Source organism: Protopterus annectens, chromosome 4.part0 (assembly GCF_019279795.1).
Source record: "Protopterus annectens isolate FY-2018-M chromosome 4.part0, PAN1.0, whole genome shotgun sequence".
Classification (NCBI taxonomy): domain Eukaryota; kingdom Metazoa; phylum Chordata; order Ceratodontiformes; family Protopteridae; genus Protopterus; species Protopterus annectens.
Genome location: NC_056733.1, coordinates 7673460 through 7688903, shown reverse-complemented (window position 1 = coordinate 7688903; position 15444 = coordinate 7673460).

The window sequence follows — 15444 nt, the reverse complement described above, 5'->3', positions numbered from 1 at the left end:
GCCTCCACTGAAAATGGACCTGTGTCCAGTCAGACTTCTCCGGTTAACAAATGTAAAATAAAATAAAATAAATCACAGGACATATAAAAACAACACTGATAGAAAGACTCAGACAGATACAGAAAAAAACATTTAATATGACTATATTTTCCTAACTGACTGAAGAATTACTGTTCTCTACTTACTTGCTAGAGCAAGGCAAGATGAAGGTGGATAAGTGTCTTGTGTCAGTTCCAGTAACAGAGTGCTGAGAGCTTATATCACATCTCTCACGAGTATCTAAATATAATTTCAGTGCTGGCTACAGGATGATATCACATTTAATCACCTGACTCTGTGATTCCCACACTACCCCCCTCACTAGCAACTGAGCCAGGATTTGGCACAGATGTGCCACAACACACACACACATAACTTTGCTAAGACCTAATACAGCATGTGAAAGGTATAGAACTATTCCAACACTTATACTCTTCCAGCAGAAAGGCTTTTCTTAGACATTGCAGCTCTGGCCACATTCAGACCTGTGAGATAGAATCTTTATGGCCTAAACCAAGTCATTTAATGTCAGGCTATTTTTCTTAAGGTTAGTTGGGCTGAGCTTAACCCCTTTCCTTCCAGTATTCTCTGGTAAAATATATACATTTCAGCAGTTACAACAATACAGCCTGACATACATGTATATTTCTTTTCTGTCCATCAGGACCCAGTTTTTTAACACAAGCAGCTTTACAAATAAAATTTTAACACAAGCATCTGTACAAATTAGTTTGCTATTCAAATGACATATAATTCTATAAAAAACTCCAAATAGCTATGCTGGCATACGTTACACATGCACTGCCAAGCTCCCCCTAGCACAGCTGGCACTACCTTACATCATCACACCTCTCTCCCCTTTGAATATTCCAGCTAGTTTTTCAAGTGACCCTGGAGAAACATTGCTTGAGAGAAATGAGCCTGTCTGGGAATACATTAACCCATGCCCTATCTTGAGACCCCAAATGCTCTGGCATTGTTGACCCGGGTTCCTATCAGCATTTTGAATGTTGAAAACACCAAATTTAATGTAATCAAACTGAAATGTTCGAAATCTCAGAAAAGCAAACTGATGGAACATTGATTTATTTCCCAGGGACAGAAATCAGTGGGCCGTCATCAGAGTTTGCTATTTCCTCCACTGTGGTGTGGTCCCGGAGTTGGTATAGTTAAGTAGGGAGGGTGTGGAGGACACAGCCCCGCATGTTGGGGGGGGGGGGGTGTTTAAAGTATTGACAATTTTTTTTCTTTGCACGGAACACCAATTTCTTTCCCTGGGAAAGAAGTCAATGTTCCATCAGTTCGCTCTTCTGAGATTTTGAACATTTCAGTTTGATTAAATTGCATTCGGTGTTGTCAGCATTCGATATGCTGATATAGACCCACTGACCCTACTATGGTGCTGCACCAGCTGGGTGCAGAAAGGTTTCCCAGTGAACATTCCTGTAACACTGCTTGGATTTCTTGAACCTGGGTTGGGGAGAGCTGATGGGACATTGTACTACTTCCACTGAGGTGTCTTCCACTGAGGTGTCAGTCCAAGCTTCACTGAGGCGATCAGTCACCAGATCCCCCCAAGACTCCTCCTGCCACCCCACTGCAAATACTCAGCACAAGGCCCTCCCTATCATGGTAAGACTTCATCATGTTATCATGGTACAGTTTGTGCCCTGCCTCCTGCCTAGCAGGTTTACTATGTAGTTAAAATCACTGACCTTCCTTATCGCTTTGAATGGTCCTTTCCAAGCTGCCTGCAGCTTATTGTGTCTGACAGGAATGAGCACCATAACCTACTGTCCCACAGCATACTCTCAGGCTCAAGCATTCCTATCATACAAGACCTTTTTCTACTCCTGGGCTCTTGCTAGGTTCTCCTGGGCCATGCCCATGAGCTCCCTATGCCTTGTCCTGAGGTTTAAGACATGCCACAACAGACTCCTTGTGGGATTCACACTCACCCTCCCACTCATCACAAATTAAATCCAAGGGCCCCCTTACTCTGTGTCCATACAGCAACTCAAAAGGTGAAAAACCTGTGGATTTCTGGGGTACATCTCTATGCAAACAGCAGGTGGGGCAAATATTTGTCCCACTCTCTCTTAAACTGGTCTGCAAATGCCCTTAGCATGGTCTTTAGTGTAAAGTTTAACCTGTCCACATGACTATTAGTCTGGGGGTGATAGTGGGTGGTATTAAGGTGCTTCACCCCACAGCTCTCTCACATACAAACCAGCAGGTCTGACATGAAATTGGCACTTTTGTCAGTCAATATTTGTCTTGGGAAACCTACCCTGCTGAAAATATCTAACAAAGCATTTGCCACCTTCTCTGCCTCAATGAAGGACATCTCCTCAGGGTATCTAGTAGCATAATCTACTATCATTATGATATATTTCTTCCCTGTGGAACTTGGGGTACTCAGGAGCCCCATAATATCCATAGCTACCCTCTGAAATGCGTTTATATCAGTCATTGAAAGCCGCAAACACCAAACACCATTTAATCGAACCTAAATAATCTAAAGCACACAATATCAAACATTCAGAACAGCGAATTTTTTCCCTGGGAAAAAAATTGCTATTCCAAAACACATTCACACAACACAGGCACACCAAAAAAATAGCAATCCACACACTTACACTTAAAATCATACATCTAACCCTACACTAAACTATACAAACACTACTATCTATCCACTTACCTTAACCCAACCCTAACCCTAAGGTCCGTCACTATTGCACACTCACCTCACCAGCACCCTAACCCTAACTCACATAACCCGTGCCCTAAACCTAATGTCCACACAATCACACACTTACCTGAACCCCCGTAACTTTCCACCACAGTGCTAAAAATAGCAAAGCCACAGAAAAGGACAACCAAATTCTTTCCCTGGGAAATAATTAAATGTTCTGCAGCTTTGCTATTTTTAGCGTTCGCTTAATAGGGTTCGATATTGTGGCATTCGACCTTATCGACTTTCAATAATGTGATATGAACCCTCTGAAATGGCTTCTCAATCACATTAAAGGCATCAAAGGAGGTTTGACCTTGTCTCCTGCCTTGCATACTTTTTGGCACTGCTCACAGGTTCTGCAGTATCCTGTTACATCCCTTGAAATCCCAGGCCAATAAAAGTTCTGTATAATATGTCTCTTGGTATGCTTTATGCCCATATGACCTGCAAAAGGAATGGGATGTCATGGGGTATGGCTAGAAGTGCCAGACTGTAGGCTCTGGGCACTACCAACTGCTTTATTACCTCACCCTGTAGCCCTCCCTCAGAGGTCCACTCTCTACACAGTAACCCTTTGTTCTAGTACACAGACTTCACTTTTCCTTCAGAATCAGGTGCCTACTTAGCTACCTCCCTCAAGCCTCGTAATGTAGGGTCCGAGAGCTGAGCTTGTCTCAGCTCTACCTTAGTAACCCTTCCCAGCTCCCCTTTCACAGTATCTTCTGATAGCAGTACCTCACTGCCAGCCTGGGTACTATCACTCACCTCTGCCCTTGCAGTCAGTCTGTCCAAGGGATCAACAGTACCTATCAGCAGCTGTAGCTCACTGCTACATGGTGACTCCCTCCCTGAAATAGCCACATCACCAGCCCTGGCTTCAGGTGGGTGGTCTGCATGGGTCTCCTTCAGGCTACTAGATCCATGTGCCTGTCTCCAAGCCTAACTGCATGCACACAAGGTACTGCATTATAAAAATCATTTCCTATCAAGACATGCAGAGATATCCTCAAACACACCTACTTACTTGCTTCCTTTTCCACCCTCTCAGTCAAGGTGAACCCTGGCCAAAGATATTTGAAATGGAGTCCCTCCTAAAGTGCTAACTAGAGTGGACTGCCCAAGCAAGTACTGCTCCTCTTTAACCACTGCAAACTTCACAATGGTTATGTCAGAGGCTGTGTCTCTCTTAGCAGTGGCCTTTTTTCCATCCACTTAGATAGGATTCAAACTCCGGTGATAGTTTGTTACCCCTGTTGTCTCCAGACAACTTACCACTGGCATATTGTTATTCCCACTTGCTGATTGCTGGTTACATTTAAAATATCTAAACCTTAATCCTGGCCATGTAACTAAACTAGTGGCTTCCCCTGTTACAGGTGGACTCTGTTGGGGTGGTTTAGGTTACCCACCATGAGTTCCCTTATATCCATGTGCAGCACTGGCTATCCCCTTCTTGTGCAGTGGTACCCTGCTTGATAAGTAGAGATCCCCTTTTCTCCCCATCTCATCTGCAGAGTTACATTCCAAGTCTGCCAACCATATTCTCATGTCCTTGGGCAAAGTGCTGAGGGCTTGTTCACTCACCAAAAGGTCTGCTAACCTTTCAAATATGGTGACCTGACACCCACTCACCTACCTATGAAAATAAGTGCTTAGTTAAGCAATATAATCACATACACTTTCATCTGCCTTATGTCTATGCTCACAAAACTTTTTTCTGTAAGCTTCAGGTGTTAACTTCAAACATTCCAATAAACACTGTTTAACCTTGTCATAATTTAAACAGTCAGTATCAGACAATTTAGACACAGCGGTTACAGTTTTACCATGGAGTAAGGGGGTCAGGAACTGTACCCAGAGCCCTTGGTCAACATCATATTGTCTCCATACTCTTTCAAATATATGAATAAAACTCCACAATTATCACCTTTTTTATACTGTGGAAGAAATTTACTGACCTTTGTTACTTGTGAGATTCAGTTATTCCCTTCCCCATTACCTCCATGTTCCTGTTGAAATGTCACCATGTCCCCCTAATGTTGACGCTGCTTCTCATTTTCTTTGACCTCCGAATGCTGGAGTCGCTTATTTTCTTCGGCCTCCAAGTGCCGCAGTCTCTCTGCTGATTCTAATTCCACATGCTTTGCCTCCAGTTCATGTCTGTTTAATTCCAGGTGGATTTTTAAGTCTTCTGAGGAAAAGGTGAACTGTCCTGTTCCTGAGGGCTGTACATTCCCATCACCAGACTGGTTGTCTTCCATTCTTAAAGGGATAGTACCACATTGTTAACTCCATTAATTTAATATCAAAGAAGAAAGTAAATACATAAACATTGAATGGAGTTAACAATCTGGTACTACCCCATAAAATTATTTTTTAAGTTTTCAATTAACTAAATTGATCTAATTTATGTGATTATATACGCTGGTTGATACATTCCAAGTTAGTTCTGATGAAGTCTGATTGTGATTAAGATAAAAATTGCTAAACTTTTTTTACTTGTTTTATTAAAGTGTGTATTATATCCCAAGGATTTTGGTTTATTCATTTTGGAGCCAACTGACATTTCAAATCTCATTATTAGCTAATATGAGTAATCAAAGCTCAACAAATGGCATAACATGTGATTCCATTTCTCTACTTTATTAATTAACTTTAGTGTATACACACATTTTGATTTGACAGTACACTTTTACTGAATTTTTAACATGCATAAATCATATCAGAAATGCTAGTTTTATCAATAAGAAATGTATAATTTTAGTTATTCAATGGGCACTTCCTGGGAATCAGAAAGAATCCCACCTCTAGTGTACATTTTCTACCACAGGTTAGTCAATTTACACAATCGGTGAAAATATGATTCAGAGACAGCTATTGCCATAAAAAGAAAGATCTCATTATTGTATCATTCGAATGTTACTGAATTGCAGTTTTTTTTTTTACATTTAGCACTGTCAGACCTGTGACAGCAGTAGTGCTTACACCGGCAGTCTACACATCACATTGGCTCAGGCACCACCCTATGAACCTGTGTGCACACAAATGCTTACACTCCCACACACGCACAACATCAAACAACTCCCCACACAAACTTAATCGGACTTATGAACACGCTCTCCTGTTCTCCTGTTCAACCACATGTATCTTCTTCCCCTTTCAGCTGCTCCCATTAAGGGTCACCACAGCAGATCATTGGTCTGCAAAATGAGTAGCAGTAGAGTTTTATGGTGTCGAGTTGCCAGCCTGGTGGCCAATCTTCCACAGAAGGCACACATATCCACACACTCACACCTAAGGCCAATTTAGAATGTCCCATCCACCTGCAGCATGTCTTGGGAAAGTGGGAGGAAACCGTAACACTCGGAGGAAACCCACGCAAACACGGAGGGCATACAGACTCCACACAGGAGGAACCCCAGCTGAAAATCAAACTGGATTACCTCTTGCTGTGTGGCGACAACACTAACCACTGTGTCACTGTGCCACCCCACACACCCATTCTCACAGTCAATTCTCTACCTCTCCCGTGGCCACCCAGGCATACCTGCATGCACACACACACACACACACACACACACACACACACACACACACACACACACACACACACACAAACAGCCAACTTCATTCATGCCCTTATAAGCACACGCGCACACATTTCCACACATATACAGACACTAACATAACCCCCACCCCTCCACTCCCACATCTCTGTTGAACTTTACTAAACCTACCTGCACTGCAAACGGCTTCTACTGGAATCAATAGGTGACTGCAGTCTTTGATGGTGTTAAATTCTTCCTCCACCTGTGGATATTTACACGAATCATCAGCACACAGAACGGACCATATAATTTTTTTTTTTTTTTTTTTTGCACTGATCTTTCCTTGGTAATCAAGCCTCCTTTCTCTAACTCAACCAGCCTGTTTGTTCCTCCTGAGGTGAGAACCTTTTGGCCCATTCACTCCCATGAAGGCAAGGGTCAACTCATCTGAGAGTGCTGCCATAATCCACATGAGGATTGGGGATTTTCCTTAAGGCTCTATCATCTCCTGTGTCGGCCTAATGCATCCAAGGGGTTGCTTGTAATGAGACTCAATGAAGAAGATATGTAAACAACCCCCTTGTAGGCAACACCCCCACATGATTCCCAGTCTTCATCAGGGATTCAGCTGTGTAAGTTTGCACTGGCACAGGCCACCCCTCCCCCTAAGGAAAGTCAGCTGGCACTTCATTCCTCTCCTCCGTCACATCAGCTCCAAGAGATATGCAGCTGCTAATCAAACTCAGACTGCTTGTGCCATAGTCACTGCTTTTCCATCTATACCAATGGATCTATCAGCAATATATAAGCTTTTGTGACAATGTGGGCCCCTTGTTAAAGCTGGACAAATACTATGATGACAGGAAATGTCATACTATCACCAGGGGGTAGTGGGGGGAATGGAGGAGAGGTAGAATGCTGAATGCACTTTGGTACAGAGGGAGTCAGTAAGTATGTCTCAATCAAATGTAATACTGCCGTTGTGATGCATCTAGGGGTTGCTACAGGTAAGAGTTCCCCTTCTTCTTCTAGAGTTAAAGCCTACAGTCTGCAGTGCTGACTCTCTCCTCAGTATACACAGATGCGTGTGTGCACACACGTACACACACATGCGCACACACACACACACACACACACACACACACACACACACACACACACACACACACACACACACGCACACACACACAGTCACATGCACACACAAAAAAGACATTTATCAAGACAAATTCACCATCTTTTGTGTAAATTTCTAGATCTATCACAGTATGGGTCCCAAGGTCAGCTTGAATCTGCTTCAGACTGCAGCAGACTTAACTGGATCCTTAATGATGGCTGTAAAAATCTTATCCTTAAAGATGGAAACATTCATATTTGTGTGTGTGTGTGTGTGTGTGTGTGTGTGTGTGTGTGTGTGTGTGTGTGTGTGTGTGTGTGTGTGTGTGTGTGTGTGGTGGCAAACATTCAGGAGAATACAGCAGATAAGGAAGCTACCACAATGCGTCTGTGCAGGACTGGAATAACATTAAGGAGTTAAGCATACTATAAGTGAAAATAACAAGTAAATATCGATCTTTGTGGCAAATAAGTATACCTGGTCTACCTGTTTTGCACTTCGCATTCATTCATTCTCATCATAATCAACCCCATTTCTCCCCATATTCTACATGAGTGGGAGCAGGCTGTTGTCATGACTGTTGCCATTTCTCTCTATTCAATGCCACTCTCCTGCCATCTTTGACACTCATACCTGACCACAGCAGGTCTTCTTTCACATAATCCATCCACCTCTTTCTTGGATGCCCTCATTTCCTCTTGCCCTCTTCCTGTCTGTTCCAAGTCTTCTTCACCAGATTGTCTTTTGCTTTTTTGCACATGTGCTTGAACTACCTTAATCTGTTCTCCTTGACTTTTTCTGCAATTGGAGTTACTTGGGCTTCTGCTCTTACTTCCTCATTTCTTCATCTGTCCCATAATGTGTATCTTACCACCTGTCTCAGGTACTTCATTTCCATCACCTCTAGCTTCCTCAGCTGCTCTGCCTTTACTGCCCAGGTTTCTGTACCATACAGTAGTACGGGTCACAACACGGTTTTGTATACCTTACTTTTCAGCTTTTTTGGCATTCTTCTGACATAGACTACACCTGACACGCTGTGCCAGTTGGCTGCAGACTCTCTGATTCTATTTTTGACATCCTTATTCAGACTCCTCTTCACCTCAACTATCCCTCCCAAATACTTTTAGCAGTTAACCGGTTCCACTATTTTCCCTTCTATCTCAATTCTCAGATTCTTCTGATTCCTCCCTTTTTGCTGCCATTATCAGTGTCTTATCTGTACTAATTTTTATCCCATATGCCTTTAGTTTTGCATTCCATTCCCCTGTCCTTTACTGAAGTTCTTGCCCAGATTCTGCCTGCAATGCCACATCATCTGCATATAGTAACTTTGGTGATCTGTCCCCTCCTACCTGTTTGCTAATGCAGTCCATCACCACTATGAATAGCAGTGGGCTCAGAGCTGAAACCTGATGTACACTCACTCCCACTGGGAACCCCTCTGTGAGACCAAACACTGTTTGTAGTTGAGTCATTGGGTCCTTATACATAGCTTGCACTAATTCTATCAATGTTTCCAAGACGTTGAAAAACAGTAAGACTGCTCAAATCAGCTTTCTTGGGACCTTGTCATATGTTTTCCTCATTTCTAGCTTCTTCCCAAGTATCTGTCTCACTGCAAAAATTGGGTCAGTTGTGCTGCATCCTGATCTAAATCCAAACTACTCATCTCCCATCTTACTTTCTATTACTCTGCATATTCACTTATCAGTCACCCTCTCCAGAAGTTTCATGCAGTGTGACAGGAATCTGATACCTCTGTACTGCCCAGAGTTGTGAATGTCCCCTTTGTTCTTGAACACTGGCAGTAGAATGCTTATTCTCCAATCATCTGGGATATGCCTTTCTCTCCATACTGCTATATGTACCCTCAGGGGCCATTTCTCCCCTGTCTCACCCAACATCCTTATCATATCTGCTGTGACTTCATCTGAGCCTGCTACTTTCCTAACTTCATTTTCCTTAGCGCTGTTCTTACTTCTTCTGTGCTTGGTTCCTCCTCTTTTCTCATTGTAGGCTGTGTCTGGGGCAGTACAGCTTCTCTAGGGTTTTCTTCATTCAGAAGCTGCTGGATGTACTCCTTCCACTTGTCATTGATGTCCCGTGGACTGTTGTTGCTCACATCCCTTATGAAGTTGTCTGAACTATCTTCTTTATCTTTCTGTCTTTGCCTTGAAACCTGATATACTTTCTTTGTGTCATATACTGAGTCACTTTCCAAAAGTTGGTAGAGTGCCTCTGATGCCTTGTTCTTTGCTATTCCAACTCCTCTCTTATTATCTTTGTTAGGCAACCGATATTCCTTCTGAACCTGGTCCATCTTTTCTATCTCCCACTTTTTCCTGCATTCCTTTCTTCTTTTGATGACTTCCTGGATTTCTGGATTCTACCACCAGCTTTCCTTATGTACCTTATTTCCATACCTGGCTCAGCCTAATATCTGTTCTGTTGTCCGCACACATGCTGTTTTGAAACGCTGCCATTCTTCTTCAACTTCACCTATTTCCTCTTATTCCTGAGGTGCTAGAGTCCTGAGTAATTTCTTGAACTCTTGTGCTTTCTCTCCAGTCAACTTCCAGGTCTTCAGCTTGGTCTCTGTTGACCACAGAGCCTTCGCTGACCACTGCTTGTAGCTGATTGTGGCAACCAGTGGTTTATGCTTTTGATGACTGTTTCACTGGGGAAGACTTAATTGCTGATTCTATCCCAGTTCCCTTTCCTTACTGGGAGGAAGTCTACCTGAGTTCTATGCTGACCACTCTTGTGTGATCTTGTGGCTGTCTCTCTTTCTGGACCATGTGTAGGCTACTATCAAGCCATTTGTCAGACAAAAGTCTAGAATGGCTTCTCCTTCTTCCAGGCAGTCTTCATATCCTGTTCTGTCTGTCCTGATATGTTCATTTAGGTCACCCATTATCAACACTAATTCATGTTCTCCTGCATTTGTTGCCTGAATGCACTCTTTTCCTCACTATCATAACCCTGCTGTGGAGTGTGGTCTGAGTTTATGGATAGTGCCCTGTCCTTATACTGGAGTCTGATTTCCATAATATATCAATAATTCTGATGACATCTCTTACTACCTCCTGAAGCCTCTCCCTTACTGCAATTATCACACCATTTTTAGTCTGGCCTCCTCCTGAGTAATAAATGCTGGATCTCAAGCCAAGTGTCTTTGCTGCACTGCCCTTCCATCTTGTCTCCTGGATACATAGGATGTCCAGCCTCCTCTTTACCATCATGTCATCCACTTCCAAGCTCCATTCTGTCAGTGAACGTACACTGTGTACTGGCATTTTAGTTTATGTTTGGCAGGTTAACTGGTTTTAAGTCCAGCTTTCACTCACCAGAGCTATCCAGGTAACCCAAGCTGGTCATTTTATGTCAACTTTATGATTGGCACACACTGGTTAATAGGGGCACATACACCTTTCCAGTCGTTAGCATGCTTACCATGCCCATTTTTGGTGATATACATCAGCACAACCGAGTCATGTAGAGCCATATTTTTAAACCAAGTAGCTAGCCCTGCCACAGCACACAGTCTGTGATCTGTGCTTGCCTATCTTGAGGATACTGCATACCACAACAGACAAAGGGATTGGTGTATACAATTCTTCCTCCTACAGGGCACCATGTAGAGTCTGTGCTGCTGCCTACAGCTCAGTTCTTGGGGGAGTCTGAGATGGAAGCAATTAGCATATTTTTCAGAGGTGACTGGAAAAACATGCAAACTCCAAACAGACATTGGCCAGAAGTCAGGACTACCTTATGCATGGGAGGCAAAGCCCTTAAAAATTATGCCAAATGGTCTCTCCTCTGTTCTGCACTTTTTATTGCCTAATAGCAATTTTTCTTAACTAAGCTGTCCAGAAATTCTAGTGTATATATGTATACGCTGTACACAATTCTAAGAAAAAAAAAGGAAAGTGAATTTTGCTCCTGGGTCAAAATCTTTTATGGGATCTACTAAGAGTTAGACAACTTAGAGACATGAGAAAGAAACAGGTGCCAAAACAGGCAGGCTTAGCAAAGCAGATGGCCATGTTTGTCAGTACCCTTAGGTCTTCATCAGTGAGTATTTCTCTTTGATACCTGAAGTCAGGAAAACATTTAATAAGCAGATGAATTCTGCTACCAAGACCAAAGAATTATGAAGGTAAATGCCAGGGGTTAGGCCTAGCAAGGGAAGAAGAAAGAATGTGGGAAAAGTTGAGGGTGATGAAGGACAATTAAAAGAAAAAGAAATTTAGAGTAATAAATCACATAAATACAGCAGCAATAGGATTATATATATTTCATATGTATGTACATATATGTATTGGTATGTGTATATATACACACAAATATACTAGTGTATCTGAATACATATATGTAGTAAGTCCAAGGGATGGGTAGTAGTTATAAAAAAATACACATTTTACTCTGCATCTTTAAGGGAAATGAAAATCACTAGCCAAATTGACTATTAAAACAAAAGATTTCAAGATTTACTACAGTGCATATAAACAGTCTTCAACCAATGAGCTACAATTAAAACCAAAGTCCAAGGATGTAGACCTCTCCCAGGCCCAAATTCTAGCTCTGAATTGTGGGTAACTCCATTAAGTACAGCTCTAAAATAATCCCTGATTAGTCATACTCCAAGTTTTACTGGTCTTCAGGTAAGTTCCTGCTTACTTCTTTGCTGATCATCCCACACTAGTATTTCTGTACAGCTTAGTTAAGAAGAATTGCTATTAGGCAATGAAAAGTGCAGGAAAGAGGAGAGACTGGTTGGCAGATGAGGAACTGACGTTCTGTCTTTTGCTTGCAACCTTCTGTATACCACAGTAATTAGCAATTTACTAGATAATACAAATTAACTTCCTAACTAACATTCTGTGAGAATGTTCCTACACACTTGTCACTTAGCTTTCACTTAAAGGCACAGTAGTGCACTCAACATGTAACAATATACATAGAAACATCTATGTATACATATATCTCCATATAGATAAATATCTATATATAAATGTATATAGCTATATATATATATATATATATATATATATATATATATATATATATATATATATATATATACATATATGTATATATGGATTCACTATGTAATTTCAAAATACTGAAATCCCGAATTTCAGTATTTTGAAATTACATTGCTGAACACACAAAACACTGAAACCCTAAAACCGCGAAATTCAAAATCCTGACGGTATACTACAGATACAGCACACACAAACACATACACACAACTTCCCCCCCAACTCAAACATAATATCCTACACTACAGATAAGCAGGGAGGCAAGCACCCCTGCATCCCCCACACCACCCTACTTATATATACTAACTCTGAGATCAGACACACACAGGTAACTCACTCCCACACACTGTACACACCCTAGCACACACACATCACAGTCAAAACACACACTGACATACACTAAAGCCCCTAACCAACACACATACATACATACCCAAACTCACATCTTACCATTCACACACCACAACACCAGAAGCGCTAATTCAAAATCTCCGTACTTTGGGATTTTGAATTTCGCGATTCTGGTGTTTCAGGATTTCAAGATTTCGCTATTATAATTTTGAAATACTGAAATTAGTGATTAAATGGGGAACCCAAATATATACATATATATATATATATATATATATATATATATATATATATATATATATATATAGGTCTACTTTACATGGTCGACTTTGTGAAAATTTGACTTTCATATGTCCGAGACCATATGATCAACTTTCGGAAAACCGACCATGTAAAATAAACACAACAAACACATACCTTAAAACTGTTCTGCCCCCCTACACCCCCCCGTAACTTAAATATACCAAATATGAGATCGCACTACAGTGCGGAAGAGGGAGATTTTCCCATTTCACACTGTACGGAGATAGCGGTTCCCCATGGTCGGCTTTTTAAAAGTCAATCATAAGGTCTTGGCCATATGAATTTCGACTTTGTGAAAAGTCGATCATGTTAAGGGGACCCATATATATATATATATATATATATATATATATATATATATATATATATATATATATATATATATGGGTCTACTTTAGAAACTCAAAACTGCGAAATTACTTCAATGAAAGTCCACTTCTATGAAGCCTTGGATCACCAACACAGTGTTAGAGGGTAAAGAACCACTGTCTCAAAATGTTCCACAATATTCAGATTTCTCTGACCATACTCCACAGATGTCCTTTTATGAATTTAAAAGGTACAAAATAATACCATCGGCAAATAAAGCAAACTTTTCTTGATTACTATACCAATTATATCCTTGAATTTCTGAATCCCTTAATTTCGTTCCCAATGGCTCTAAATATAAAGCAATTAACAAAGGGGGAAGATGACACCCCTGCCTGGTTCTTCTGTTCAGATGCAACTTGTCAGAGAGGAGCCCCTCCACTTTAATGTTTGCTTCTGATCCTTCATATATCTTACTAATTAACCTTATTATCATATCAGGGAATGCAAGTACTTCCATTGCCATAAAATAAAATCCCAGTTTATTCTGTCAAAGTTTTGTCTGTATCAAGACTCACCAACAAAAGAGATATTTTCCTTACATTCTGCTTCCCTCTGGATTGTTATTGTTCTACTAATGTTGTCAAATGTTTGCCCCCCCCCACACACACACACACACAAAATCACATTTGATTCATATCTATCAATTTGGGCAACACCTTTGCCATTCTTTTAGCTAGTGTAGATGTAAACACTTTTGTAGTCATGGTTTAAAATTGAAATGGGTCTACATGAAGCTGGGTCTGATGGGACTTTACTGTCTTTGGGTTATACAGACACTTGGTGCTTCCCCTCCTTTTAAAATATTGTTAAACAAAATCTTCCAGATCTTTACCACTTCCACAGGTATATCATCTCTTCCTGGAGACTTTCCTGCAGATTGATTATACACCACTGTTTTTATTTCAACTTCTTCTATCTTATCTATTAGTTGTTAAGCCTCATCTAACTCTAACCTTAGCATAATCAATAAGTCTTCCATAAATATTTATTTTTCTGTTCTTTCTTGATTTCTACATGTTTGTGCTTTATAACATTTTCATAAAATTTACGAAATATTGCTACTACTTCTACATGATCTCTGATTATTTTTCTTGTTATAGGATCCCTTATTCTAGTGATGGCTCTTTCTACTTTATCTTACCTAAGTCATTGTACTAAACTTTTTTGTGATCTGGAGTTGTTATTAAAAATCATTGCTTAACAGCAGTCTTTCTAAATTCATTCATATTATCCAAATACTCTCTTATTTTCTCTTCAGAATTCTGCAGATGCGCTTCTTGTTTTATGAGATTTCCCTTATTCTGCAATATTTTAACCTTTGTCAGCCCCTAAATAATTACTATGACTTCTTAATCATATCTCTTTCTGTTTTACTTCTACCCTAGTTTTTAAATTCCATTTTTGTTTTATCACACTCACTAGCTATTACTTCTGAAGAAATTTCTATCTTCTCTAATAACTCTTGAATATTTCCCACTACCATTCCTTAAAAATCTTCTCTTTTTAACAGGTAGGTGGGAAAGTGCCAATGTCTCATTTACTTCATTGCCCTGAATTTTCATCTTAGTTTTTTATGGATGCATAATCGAAAACAGTTATGGGATGGGTGTTAAACTTTTAACTAAATATACACGTTCTCGTGAAATATAATTTCTATTCAGTCTAGCTCAGTCATTGCACTTTGGGGAGTAATATGTAATTTCTGTCCAAGTTCCTACTACTGAATTCATGACTTCCATACCAAATAGTTTCATACATTTCTTCAGACATCTACCCTCCTTTGTTGTACTTTTCCTTCTAGGTCCTCTTAATACATCTAACATTGTAAATCAAGTTCCAGTCCCCACCTATAAGTAAAGATTATTTTCCCTAGATTTTCAAGCTCCATGATAGCAGTTTTTGGTGCAATATAAATACATGCCAGCATAA